A 14,757-nucleotide genomic window follows, 5' to 3' on the forward strand; every position below is an offset into this window, starting at 1 on the left:
ACGTGCTTCACCAGATGCGTTGGGGCACGATGTCCATAACGGAGCTGGAGCTGCCCTCACAGGGTTTCACTCTTTTGTGGCCGAATGCTGATTTTCAGCGACACTCAATGGCCTCGGACCTTAAACTGAAGTCGCTTGCTTTTCATCCACCGGAGGTGACTCTACCGGGAGCGGCGCAGTTGTGACGACTGACGATTTACAATGAACTGGGGGGGGGGGGTGAGGGTCTGGACTATATACATATTTATTTATCTGGTTGTGTTATTAATCTATATGTGCTTGTATATGCGAGGACTGGGCTTCAAAATCACGGGAATCGGGCCTCGGGGACCAATCAACAGATGATATAGGTGGGTGGGGTTCTGGTCTGAATACTTACAAGTATATTCTGCGTCTTTTTTTTACTGATACTCTATATGGGTTTGTTTTCTTGTATGCATCCAGCCGCGACTTCGTGGGGGAGATGGTAGAGATGGTCCTGGGAACTTTTACTACGTAATTGCGATCTTGTGTGAGCTTACTGTGTGTGACTGTTGGTAATGTGCCTTTGCACCTTGACTCCTTGGCCTAGCTCCACCAACTATAGGTGATTGGAAAGAGGCTCTTTTTCTCTGTGTTGATAGGAAGAAGAGTAATTTAGTGAGGCAATGAACGAGACAAAACGCATTTCCAAACCTCTCAGACGGTTGCTCTCCTCCCGTTGACATTTGTCACTTCCAAAATAAGATACAGTATTTTTTATTGGTATAGATAATAATTTATGTAAAGATTCAAGCTTCTTTAACTTTTTATATATTTAAAGACTAAACAGGATCTGTATTGGTCTAACCATGTAATACCCGACGTGTGAGGATGTTGTGAGTATCGACACTTACAGGTACACTTCCTGTCCAACTATCTCTGAGAGAGAAATGGTACGAGGCAGATTTGCCAACCTACCACTTTTGATACTAATATTCAGCAATAGTAAATAGACGTTCTTTTTCACACTTGATTACTTGGTTCCAATTTAGGTGGCTAAAAGTGTAAAAAGCTTATTTGCATTTATTTATTTATTTATTTATTCCAATGGGAACCCACTACCAAGCACATCTTTCCCTTCCCCCTCCCTTCCGCAGGGATCACTCCCTAAGTGACTCCCTTGTCCATTCGTCTCCCCCCCATCCCTTCCCACTGATCTCCCTCCTGGCACTTATCCTTGTAAGCGGAACAAGTGCTACACCTGCCCTTACACTTCCTCCCTCACCACCATTCAGGGCCCCAGACAGTCCTTCCAGGTGAGGCAACACTTCACCTGTGAGTCAGCTGGTGTGGTATACTGAGTCTGGTGCTCTCAGTGTGGCCTTTTATTGTTATGATCCCAGCCCCCTCCTTTGTGAGAATCGCCAGAGCCCTAGTGAAGGGGGGGTCAATGACCCAAGAGAAGAGAGATACGTGCGGTGTCCCTCGTTTCACGGCGAGGCAAAGCTGGCGACGGTGGTCATTGTCTCGTGGAGACACCTTTGTGAATTGGGAACTGTACTACGTGTATACCCTCAGGGCAACGTGGGTGGAGAGATGGAGAGAGATTGCATCATCCCAACCTGATTGACATCTGAGACCCCGTGAGTTCAGATAAAAGAGGGGTTGTAAAGACGGCCCCACCAGACGCACCAGAAGACACACTAGAAATCCTGCGACAGCGTTTAATAGCGTCAGCCGGTGGTGGGGTTTGTGTGCGTCTTTTCCTTGCCTGGGATTGGCGACCTCACCACGAAAGAACGGCTTAGCTACAGGGGAGGCCACAAGTGAGCGTCCATTCCCCAACGAGACTCTGACGAATCGAACTCCTAAAGGTTGGAAAACCCCGCCGGGTAACTGTTTCATTTAATCTCTATCTCTCTCTCTTTAACAAAGTGCACCAACGCAACACCACAAAAGACAGCAGCTGGTGGAACTGCAGTGACCGCAAGAGACTTTCAGATATACAGCGGACAATATATACATTACCCCTAGACAACGATAGAGTTTATTTCTTATTGGTTATTACTATACCTGCGCTTTAGATTGAGTATTGACGACTTATGGTATCTGGATGTTTGTATTAACCTTACTTTTGTGCCCCTTTATAAATAAAAACGTTTGAAAATGGTACCATCAGACTTCAGCGGACCTCTCTATCTTTGCTGGTAAGTGATCCAGTTACGGGATACGTAACATTATATATTGGTGAGACCCGACGCAGACTGGGAGACCGTTTTGCTGAACACCTACGCTCGGTCTGCCAGAGAAAGCAGGATCTCCCAGTGGCCACACATTTTAATTCCACGTCCCATTCCCATTCTGATATGTCTATCCATGGCCTCCTCTACTGTCAAGATGAAGCCACACTCAGGTTGGAGGAACAACACCTTCTATACCGGCTGGGTGGCCTCCAACCTGATGGCATGAACATTGACCTCTAACTTCCATTAATGCTCCTCCTCCCCTTCTTACCCCATCCCTGATATATTTAGTGTTTTCCCCCCTCTTTTTTTCTCTCTCTTTCTGCCCATCACTCTGCCTGTTCTCCATCTCCCTCTGGTGCTCCCCTCCCCCTTTCTTTCTCCCTAGGCCTCCCATCCCATGATCCTTTCCCTTCTCCAGCTCTGTATCCCTTTTGCCTATCACCTTTCTGGCTCTCAGCTTCACCCCACCCCCTCCGGTCTTCTCCTATCATTCCTCTCAGTTAGTCCTGATGAAGGGTCTCAGCCCGAAACGTCGACAGTGCTTCTCCTTATAGATGCTGCCAGTCCTGCTGTGTTCCACCAGCATTTTGTGTGTGTTGCTTGAATTTCCAGCATCTGCAGATTTCCTCATGTTTGCTTTATTTCTGCTATTTTTATACCTGCTTAGGAACACTGCTAGGTGCTGCAGGCCCTGCTATCTGCTCTGACTCAGTCATATTAGTAAGGCTACATCAGTGGTAGTCCGTGGATTACTCACTAATACAAAAGTAAATTTTTCTCACTAACAACTCTATGGCTTCTAAGCAAACAATGTTAACTTCCTTTCATAAACAAGCTGAGGAGTGTAACAAGAATAATGTAAAAGAGACTGATAACAGTAAAAGTGACAAAAGCTCTGTTTCGCCTGCTTTTAGTTCAAATTTTCTAACCTGATCCAAATGCAGTTCTGAAAGTAATGGCCCTTTGAAGTCAGGCTTGTATCCCTGTTCAGATGATTGATAGGCTATAATCTTGTTAATGTCTTAACTATCACTATATTTCTGTGGAGCTCTGGAATTCATATGCAGTATTTATTTAATCTTGGTTTAGTGCTTGACATTATAAGAAGGTGTGTGTGTGTGTGTGTGTGTGTGTGTGTGTGTGTGTGTGTGTGTGTGTGTGTGTGTGTGTGTGTGTGTGTGTGTGTGTGTGTGTGTGTGTGTGTGTGTGTGTGTGTGTGTGTGTGTGTGTGTGTGTGTGTGTGTGTGTGTGTGTGTGTGTGTGTGTGTGTGAGAGAGAGAGACACCCAATTTGTGTACCTGCTCATTACATGAATGGGGCAAGGAAGTTGCTCAGTACATGAAATGAGTAGGTACACAAATTGGGTGTGACATACGAGGGGTGATTGATAAGTTCATGGCATAAGGTGGAAGGAGACAATTTTAGAGAACTGAACAATTATCAGTTATCTGAAACAAATACCACAAAAGTTATTAACTTCAAACTTTCTGTATAATCACTCAAAGTGTTAAACTGCACATAACGAGAGCTGTATAATCTTAGGCTACGAACTTATCAATCACCCTCATATAGCTCCAGCACCTAAAAAATTGGCACTGCACCCCTGGGTTGCAGCATCTATGGTTAATAGTAAACTGAACATTTCCAGCCCATTATGAGGACTGGAAAGAAAGGGAGAAAGTCATCGTAAGAAGTTTGAGCAGGGGGAAGGGAGGAAGAAGTACAAAGTGGAAGGTGATGGGTGACACTGGGAAGGGGAGGGGTGTGAAGTAAAGAGCTGGGAAGTTCTTTGGTGAAATATATAAAGGGCTGGAGAAAGGAGAAATATAATAGGAGAGGGTATAAGGGGGAGGACCACCTAAAGGAGGTGATGGGCAGGAAAGGACATAAGGTGAATGGGGGAAATGGGAATGGAGAATATTTAAGGGGAGTGGGCATTTACCAGAAGGTCATGAAATCGATGTTCATGCTATCAGGTTGGAGGCTATTCAGATGGAATTTAAGGTATTGCTGTTCCACCTGCGTGTGGCCTCCTCCTGGCTGTAGAGGAGGCTATGGATAGACATGTCACAATGGAAGTGGGAAGTAGGATTGAAATGGGTAGCCACCAGGAGATCCTGCTGTTTGTGACAGATGGAGAGAAGGTGCACAGCAAAGTAGTCTATGCAACTCCCTTGACTACTTGTCTCTCCCCACTGAACTCCTTCCTGGTGCCTACCTTGCAAGCAGAACAAGTACCATACCTGCCCCTACACCTCCTCCCTCACTACCATTCAGGTCCCAAACAGTCCTTCCAGATGAGGCGACACATGGTTCTCAGCAGTAGTCAAGCATTTTCTGTGCAGTTGCACATCAACCTGAATAGTTAGGTCCATATTCATAACACAAAATGCACACAATAGAAAGTAATTCATTCAGATGAAAAGAGTATATATTTCAATTTTGCTCAAAAACACTGTGCTAAGTTTATGTAAACATTTTAATTTTACCTACCATATGATTTAGAATTCTCTGCAACCAGTTTTATGTGTGTGCTCCTTAATTTACAGAAGTTACTTTCAGTAATATCACCATTTGCACAGAACAGAGGTTTATGTGTTCAGAGAAAAGAAAGCCAATGCCAGTTCCAATGTAAATGCTATGTGGTAGGTTCCAGAATTCAGCTTTATTTTGGGTATTCCAGGGTTCTGAGCACTATTGAAGCATTTTTTGTACAGTTGCACCTCAACCTGAATAGTTAAATCCATTTTCATGACACAAAATACACAGAATAGTAAGTAATGCATTTAGATTGAAAGAGAATACATTTCAATTTTGCTCAAAAGTACTAAGTGCTAACCTGATGTAAATGTTCTAATTTTACTTACCATTTAATTTGGAGTTGTCTGCAAACAGTTTTATGTGTGTGCTTCTAATGTTACAGAAGTTACTTTCAGTAATATCAGCATTTGCACAGAATAGAGCTTTAGTGTTTTCAGCGCAAAAGAAAGCAAATGCCAGTTCCAATATAAATGCTATGTGGTAACTTCCAGAATATAGATTTATTTTGGGTATTCCATGGTTATGAGAACTATTCAAGCATTTTCTATACAGTTGCACCTCAACATGAATAGTTGTCCATATTCATAAGAGAAAACTCACACAATACAAAGTAATGCATTCAGATGAAAACTGTATAAATTTCACTTTTGCTCAAAAGTACTGAGTGCTAACTTGATGTAAACGTTTGAAATTTACTTACCATATGATTTAGAGTTGTCTGCAACTAGTTTTATGTGTGTGCTCCTTAAGTTACAGAAGCTACTTTCAGTAATATCACCATTTGCACAGAATAGACCTTTCGTGTTTTCAGACCAAAGGAAAGCCAATACCTGTTCCAATGTAAATGCTATGTGTCAACTTCCAGAATACAGATTTATTTTGGGTATTCCATGGATAGGAGCACTATTCAAGCATTTTCTATACAGTTGAACCTTACCTGAATAGTTCGGTCCATATTCATAACACAAAATGCACACAGTAGAAGGTAATGCATTCTTATGAAAAGAGTAGACATTTAAATTTTTTCTCAAAAGTACTGAGTGCTAACTTGATGTAAAAGTATTAATTTTGATTACCATCTGATTTAAAGTTGTCTGCAATTCGTTTTATGTGTGTGCTCTGTAAGTTACAGAAGTTACTTTAAGTTATATCACCGTTTGCACAGAAAAGAGCTTAAGCGTTTCAGAGCAGAAGAAAGCCAATGCCTGTTCCAGTGTAAATGTTGTGTGGTAGGTTCCTGAATTCAGCTTTATTTTGGGTACTCCATGGTTCTCAGCAGTATTCAAGCATTTTCTGTAGTATTCAGGCACCTCAACCTGAATAGTTATAGAAAGTAATGCATTCAGATGAAAAGAGTATACATTTCAATTTTGCTCAAAAATACTGAGAGCTAACTTGATGTAAACGTTTTAATTTTACTTGCCATATGATTTAGAGTTGTCTGCAACTAGTTTTATGTGTGTGCTTCTTAAGTTACAGAAGTTACTTTCAGCAATATCACCATTTGCACAGAATAGAGCTTTAGCGTTTTCAGACCAAAGTTAAGCCAATACCTGTTCCAATGTAAATGCTGTGTGTTAACTTCCAGAATACAGATTTATTTTGGGTATTCCAAGGTTAGGAGCACTATTCAAGCATTTTCTGTACAGTTTCACCTCAAAATGAATACCGTAGTTGTCCGTATTCATACAACAAAGGCAAGTGCTGGACCTGGTCAGTGAAGGTATGGGCCAGATCAAAGAGGCAGGGTTGCGTGAAACTGAATCTCAAGTGATGAGATCAAAAAGCACAAGAGGGCTGATTTGCCCACTGCCCACATAATCTCAACCTAACCTTACAGTGACACGCTCTTCATTCTCCCGGCCCACGAAGTGCCAATAAAAAAGCCCAGATACACACAAGGCAAGAGAGAACCAGTAAATTAAACCCAAGATGGGGCTCAGAAAACAAGTCAGTACTAAACTCAGGTGCAGTTATTCTGAATGCCCAGTAATCACTGTCAATTAATCCCTTGCAATCCCAGGCATATAGATGCCAGGTGATGACCTTTAAAAAGATCATTACCCTCAGAATTACATGCCTCTCATTATCCTGGTCCATGGGAAAAACACAAGCAGTGTCTGAGCGGACCCTGCTGGGCCACCTTGGGGAGGGTGTCTAATGATTAAAGGCCCAAAACACCTGACGATCCGAGGATGCATTACTGATGATGTGTCCCAGTGCACACCCGGTTCGTTGAACCAAGTGGTGTCGGACCATGATAATGAAAGGCATGGGCCAGATTAACCTGGCTTCACCATATAAGCCTATCCACCATAGCAGTTCATACATCACCACTCAAAACTCTGCAGCCTAACCTCTCCCAGCCAAACATATACATCCACCAGCCCAACACTCAAACCTAATCCTAAAGTCCAAAAGGGGCACACAACCCCACAAACCCTAGGCACTTCCAGATTAATCCTGGCTTCAGCCCCACAAACCCTAAGCACACCCTGATTATCCCTTGCTAAACCCCCACAAACCCGATGTCCTATGTCAGGAAGGGCAAGATTCAACAAAGGCAAGTGCCAATGAAGGTCAATGAAGACGTGGGCCAGATCAAAGTGGCAGGGTCGCGTGAAACTGAATCTCAAGTGACGAGATCAAAAAGCACAAGAGGGCTGATTCGCCCACTGCCCGCATAATCTCAACCTAACCTTACAGTGACACGCTCTTCATTCTCCCGGCCCACGAAGTGCCAATAAAAAAGCCCAGATACACACAAGGCAAGAGAGAACCAGTAAATTAAACCCAAGATGGGGCTCAGAAAACAAGTCAGTACTAAACTCATTTAAATTTTGCTCAGAAGTACTAAGGGCTAACTTGATGTAAACGTTTTAATGTTACTTACCATATGATATAGAGTTGTCTGCAGCTAGTTTTATGTGTGTGCTCCTTAAGTTAGAGAAGTTACTTTCAGCAATATCACCATTTGCATAGAATAGAGCTTTAGCGTTCTCAGAGCAAAAGAAAGCCAATATTGCACACTCTCTCGGGACTTTGACATGAATTGTAAAAGAGAACTGAATGTAGATATTGGATCCCTGGAAAATTGATGCTGGAGAAGCAGTAATGGGAGATGGAAATGGTGGATGAACTGTCAGTATTTTGCATCAGGCTTCACAGTGGAAGAAACTAGCAGTATATTGGAAGTCCGAGTGTCAAGGCTGAAGTATGTGAAGTTGACATTATTATGGAGAAGGTTCTTAGGAAATTGAAAGGTATGAAGAGAAATGAGTCACTTAGAAGAGATGGCATACACCCAAGTGTTCTGAAAGAGGTGGCTGAAGGGATTGTGAAGGCATTCATAATTATCTTTCTATAATCAATTGATTCTGGCATGGTTCTGGAAGACTGGAAAATTGCAAATATCACTCCACTCTTCAAGAAGGGAGAGAAGCAAAAGAAAGTAAATCATAAGCCAGTTATTCTGCTTTAGTGTTTGCAAAAATGTTGGAGTTCATTGTTTTTGATGTGGTTTCGGGGTTCTTGGAGGCACATGATAAAATAGGCCATAATCATTGTTGTGTATTTGAGTGAAAATCGTGCCTGACAAATCTATTGGAATTCTTTGAAGAAATAACAAATATGATAGACAAAGGGTCATCAGTGGATGTTGAGAACTTGGATTATCAGAACACCTTTGACAAGATACCAGACATGAGCTGCCTTAACAAGTTAAAAGCCCATAGTATTACAGGAAAGTTAGGATGTGAGTATGCGGGTAGTGGGCAAAATAACCCTCTAGTGTTTGTGGATCTTGTACTGGAGATGCAGTATCACTTCACCCTGCCACTTTGTTTTTGGCCCACGTTGTCATCATCTTGGTCCCCAACTTGCCTTTATTGGGATCTTCCTCCTTGTTAACATCCATTCTGGAGTTTAAGTTAAAATGGTGGAGTTATTGTTTATGGATAGTGCTTTGGATTTGGATTTGGGGGTTTTTGTAGGGACTGGGTGCTATGATCTGGGGGTTGTGCAGCAGCTAATTGAGGGGTGTTGTGAGGAGGGACCAGCCTGGGTATAGAGTTAGGTTATGGGGGTTGAGGATTCCTGGTGAAGGGAGGTGGGGTAGGGTGGCAAATGGCATTGTTGTGGGGGGGGGTTCCCTTGCATTAGGGGGGAGGACTGGACTAGGAGCCTAACTGCTGATGATATTGGGTGAATCTGGCTCCTTGATGGTTTGGGTTTATGGGGGTGTGTAGCAGGGTTGGAAATGTTAGGTTTAGGGATAGGGTAAAGGACCGTTATGTAAGCCCTTTGTGTGGTGTGGTTTGGGTTATTTGGAGTGCTGTCCACTTTAGTTGGGGTGCGCGGTCCATTGGAAGTTAGGGTTAGGGTAAAGGGTAGGATTGGAGATGTTTGTGGGATGGCGTGGTACAGGTGATGTGAGGTGAACCTGGCTCCCTAGTGGGCAGAAGGTTCAGGTTTATGGGGGAGTGTAGGAGGGTTAGAGGTGTTCAGATTAGGGGTATGGCTGGGAGGTGGGGATGTCCTTTTTGGGGACTGGCTTGTGTTATTTGGGGTGCTGTCCAATTTAGTTGGGGTGCGCGGTCCTTAGGAAGGGTTAGGATAAGGGTTAGGGTCAGGGTTAGAGGGTTAGGGTCAGGGTCACGGTTAGGGTTAGGGTCACGGTTAGGGTTAGGGATAGGGTCAGAGTCAGGGTTAGGGTTAGATTGAGAGTATGTGGGTAGTGGGCGAATCAGCCCTCTTGTGCTTTTTGATCTCATCACTTGAGATTCCATTTCACGCAACCCTGCCACTTTGATCTGGCCCACGCCTTCATTAACCAGGTCCAGCATTTGCCTTTGTTGAATCTTGCCCCTCCTGACATAGGACATCAGGTTTGTGGGGGTTTAGCAAGGGTTAATCGGGGTGTGCTTAGGGTTTCTGGGGCTGAAGACAGGGTTAGTTGGGAAGTGCCAGGAGTTTGTGGGGGTGTGTGCCCCTTTTGGACCTTAGGATTAGGTTTGGATGTTGGGTTGGTGGATATATATGTTTGGCTGGGAGAGGTAAGGCTGCGGAGTTTTGAGTGGTGGTGTATGAGGTGCTATGGCGGATCGGCTCATACGGTGAAGCCAGGTTAATCTGGCCCATGCCTTTCATTAGGGTTAGGGTTAGGGTTAGGTTGAGCGTATGCGGGTAGTGGGCAAAATAACCCTCTAGTGTTTGTGGATCTCGTACTGGAGATGGATCTCACTTCACCCTGCCACTTTGTTTTTTGTCCCACATTGTCATCATCTATGTCCCCGACTTGCCTTTATTAGGATCTTCCTCCTCGTTAACCTCCATTCTGGAGTTTGTGTTAAAATTGTGGAGTTATTATTTATGGATAGTGCTTTGGATTTGGGTTTTTTTTGTAGGGACTGGGTGCTGTGATCTGGCGGTTGTGCAGCAGCTAATTGAGGGGTGTTGTGGGGAGGGACCAGCCTGGGTATAGGGTTAGGTAACGGGGGCTGTGGATTCCCAGTGAAGGAAGGTGGGGTAGGGTGGCAAATGGCATTGCGGGGGGCTGTTTCTTTTCAGTAGGGTGGAGGACTGGACTAGGAGCCTAACTGCTGGTGATCTTGGGTGAATCTGGCTCCTTGGTGGCTTGGGTTTATGGGGGTGTGTAGCAGGGTTGGAGATGTTAGGTTTAGGGATAGGGTAAAGGACCGTTATGTAAGCCCTTTTGTGTAGTGTGGTTTGAGTTATTTGGGGTGCTGTCTAGTTTTGTTGGGGTGCGCGATCCTTTGGAAGTTAGGGTTAGGGTAAAGAGTATGATTGGGAATGTTTATGGAATGGCGTGGTATTGGTGATGTGAGGTGAACCTGGCTCCCTAGTAGGGAGAGTGTAGAGGTTTTTGGGGGAGTGTAGGAGGGTTAGAGGTGTTAGGATTAGATGTATGGCTGGGAGGTAAGGCTGTCTTTTCTGGGAACTGGCTTGGGTTATTTGGGGTACTGTCTGGTTTAGTTGGGATGCTGCCTGTTTTACTTAGGGTGCACGGTCCCTTGGAAGTTAGGATTAGGCTGAAGTGTAGGGTTGGGGATGGTTGTGGGGTGGTGTGGTACTGGTGAGGGTTAGGGTTAGGTTGAGAGTATGTGGGCAGTGGGTGAATCAGCCCTCTTGTGCTTTTTGATCTCGTCACTTGAGATTCAGTTTAATGCGATGCTGCCACTTTAATCTGGCCCACGCCTTCATTAACCAGCTCCAGCACTTGCCTTTTTGAATCTTTCTCCTCCTGACATAGGACATCGGGTTTGTGGGGGTTTAGCAAGGGTTAATCAGGGTGTGCCTAGGGCTTGAGGGACTGAAGTCAGGGTTAATCGGGATGTGCCTAGGGTTTGTGGGGCTGTGTGTCCCTTTTGGACCTTAGGATTAGGTTTGGATCTTGGGCTGGTGGATGTATATGTTTGGCTGGGAGATGTAAGGCTGCAGAGTTTTGAATGGTGATGTATGAGGTGCTATGCTGGATAGGCTCGTATGGTGAAGCCAGGTTAATCTGGCCCATGCCTTTCATTATCGTGGTCCGACACCTTTATTGAATCTGTCCACTCCTGACTTAGGACATCGCATTAGGATTAGGGTTAGGGTTAGGTTGCGGAACTGTCATTGCGACAGGTCACCACCAGGTGGGAGTATTGTGCACATCTGATCTGCTATTGTGGGAGAACACCACCAGGTCAGAGTGTTGTCGACAGCGGAACTAACATTGCGACAGAACACCGCCAGGTGGGAGTATTGTTCACATCTCATCTGTCATTGTGGCAGCACACCAGAAGATCGGAGCGTTGTTTACAACGGATCAGTCCTTGTGGCAGGACACCAGCAGGTGGGAGTGTTGTACACAGGAGGCATCTCAATACGCCAGAACACCACCAGGTCGGACTATTATCAACAGTGGAACTGTCATTGTGACAGGACACCATCAGGTGACAGTATTGTCCACCCTAACCTGTCATTTCGGCAGGAGACCACCAGGTGGGAGTGTTGTTCACATCGAATTAGGGTTGGGGTTAGGTTGAGAGTATACGGGTAGTGGGCGAATCAGCCCTCTTGTGCTTTTTGATCTCGTCACTTGAGATTCAGTTTCATGCGACACTGCCACTTTAATCTGGCCCACGCCTTCATTAACAAGGTCCAACACTTGCCTTTGTTAAATCTTGCCCCTCCTGACATAGGTCATCGGGTTGTGGGGGTTTAGCAAGGGTTAATTGGGGTGTGCTTAGGGTTTGTGGGGCTGAAGCCAGGGTTAATCGGGAAGTGCCTAGGGTTTGTGGGGGTGTGTGCCCCTTTTGGACTTTAGGATTAGGTTTGCGTGTTGGGCTGGTGGATGTATATGTTTGGCTAGGAGGTGTTAGGCTACCGAGTTTTGAGTGGTGATGTATGAACCGCTATGGCGGATAGGCTTATATGGTGAAGCCAGGTTAATCCGGCCCATGCCTTTCATTATCATGGTCCGACACCACTTGGTTCAACAAACCTGGTGTGCACTGGGACACATTGTCAGTAATGCATCCTCGGATCGTCAGGTGTTTTGGGCCTTTAATCATTAGACACCTTCCCCAAGGTGGCCCAGCCAAAGTTGATCAGACTTGGCTTGTGTTTTTCCCATGGACCAGGATAAGCAGAGGCACGTAGTTCCGAAGGTAATGATATTGTTAAACATCATTACCTGGCATCTGTATGCCTGGGATTGCATGGGTTAAATTGACAGTGTTTACTGGGCATTCAGCAGAACTGCAGCTGAGTTTAGCACTGACTTGTTGTCTGTCGCCTCATCTTGGGTTTAATTTACTGGTTCTCTCTCGCCTTGTGTGTATCTGGGCTTTCTTATTGGCACTTTGTGACCCTGGAGAATGAAGAGTGTGTCACTGTAAGGTTAGGTTGAGATTATGCGGGCAGTGGGTGAATCAGCCCTCTTGTGCTTTTTGATCTCGTCACTTGAGATTCAGTTTCACGCAACCCTGCCACTTTGATCTGGCCCACGCCTTCATTGACCAGGTCCAACACTTGCCTTTCTTGAATCTTGCCCTTCCTGACATAGGACATCGTGTTTATGAGGGTTTTGCAAGGGTTAATCGGGGTGTGCCTAGGGTTTGTGGGGGTGTGTGCTCTTTTGGACTTTAGGATTAGGTTTGAGTGTTGGGCTGGTGGATGTATATGTTTGGCTGGGAGAGGTTAGGGTGCAGAGTTTTGAGTGGTGATGTATGAACTGCTATGGTGGATAGGCTTGTATTGGGAAGCCAGGTTAATCTGGCCCAGGCCTTTCATTATCATGCTCCAATACCACTTGCATTTGGGTTAGGGTTAGGTTGAGATTATGCCGGCAGTGGGTGAATCAGTCCTCTTGTGCTTTTTGATCTTGTCACTTGAGATTCAGTCTCACGCAACCCTGCCACTTTGATCTGGCCTACGCCTTCATTAACCAGATCCAGCACTTGCCTTTGTTGAATCTGGCCCCTCCTGATTTAGGACATCGCATTAGGATTAGGGTTAGGGTTAGGTTGCGGAACTGTCATTGCGACAGGTCACCACCAGGTGGGAGTGCTGTCCTCACCTGACCCTTCATTGCGACAGGACACCACCAGATGAGAATGTTGTCCACAGTGGAACTGTCATTGCAGCAAGTCACCACTAGCAGGGAGTGTTGTCCACATCTAATCTGTTGTTATGGCAGGACACCACAAGCTGGGAGTGTTGTCTACAAGGGATCAGTCCTTGCGGCAGGACACCAGCAGGTGCAAGTATTGTACACAGCCAAACCGTCATTGCGGAAGGCATCATAAGGTGAGAGTGTGGTGTCAACCAGCACTTGCCTTTGTTGAATCTGGCCCCTCCTGACATAGGAGAACGCATTAGGATTAGGGTTAGGGTCAGGTTGCAGAACTGTCATTGTGACAGATCACCACCAGGTAGGAGTTCTGCCCTCACCTGACCCTTCCTTGTGACAGGACACCACCAGGTGGGATTGCTGTCCTTAGCGGAGCTGTCATTGCGACAGAACACTACCAGATGGGAGTGTTGTCCACAGTGGAACTGTCATTGCGGCAAGGCACCAGTAGCAGGGAGTGTTGTCCACATCTAATTTGTTGTTATGGCAGGACACTACCAGGTGGGAGTATTGTCCACATCTGATCTGTCATTGTGGCAGGACACCAGAAGATGGGAGTGTTGTTTACAACGGATCTGTCCTTGCAGCAGAACACCACCAGGTCGGAGTGTTGTGGACAGTGGAAGTGTCATTATGACAGGTCACCACCAGGTGGGACTCATATCCACACTGGACCTATCATTACGGCAGGACACTACCAGTTGAAATGTTGTCCACGGCGGTCCTGTCATTGCGGCAGGACAACACCAGGTGGGAGTGTTGTCCACATCTGATCTGTCGTTACGGCAGGACACCACCAGGTGGGAGTATTGTCCACGGACGAACTGTCATTGCGGCAGGACACCACAAGGTGGGAGTGTTGTCCACACCAAAACTGACATTGCTGCAGGACACCACCAGGTGGGAATGTTATACATAGCGCACGTCATTGCAGTAGGATACCACTGGGTGGGAGTGTTGTCCACCATTATGGCAGGACACCACCAGGTGGGACTGTTATCCACGGTGGACCTGCCATTGTGGGAGGACACCACCAAGACGGAGTTTTGCCCAAGGTCGAACTTGCAGCAGGATACCACCAGGTGTGAATTTTGTCCATAGCAGACCTGTCATTGTGCCAGGACAACACCAGGTGGGAGTGTTGCCCACAACGGGCATGTCATTACAGCAGAAAACCAGCAGGTCGGAGTGTTGTCTGCAGTGGAACTGTCATTGCGGCAAGACACCACTATGTGGATTTGTTGTCTACATCTAACCTGTTGTTATGGCAGGACACCACCAGATGGGAGTATTGTCCACATCTGATCTGCCATTGTGGCAGGACACCAGCAGGTGGGAGTGTTGTCGACAACGGAACTAACATTGCGACAGAAC

This window comes from Hemitrygon akajei, chromosome 30, assembly GCF_048418815.1.
Source record: "Hemitrygon akajei chromosome 30, sHemAka1.3, whole genome shotgun sequence".
NCBI classification, from domain to species: Eukaryota; Metazoa; Chordata; class Chondrichthyes; order Myliobatiformes; family Dasyatidae; genus Hemitrygon; species Hemitrygon akajei.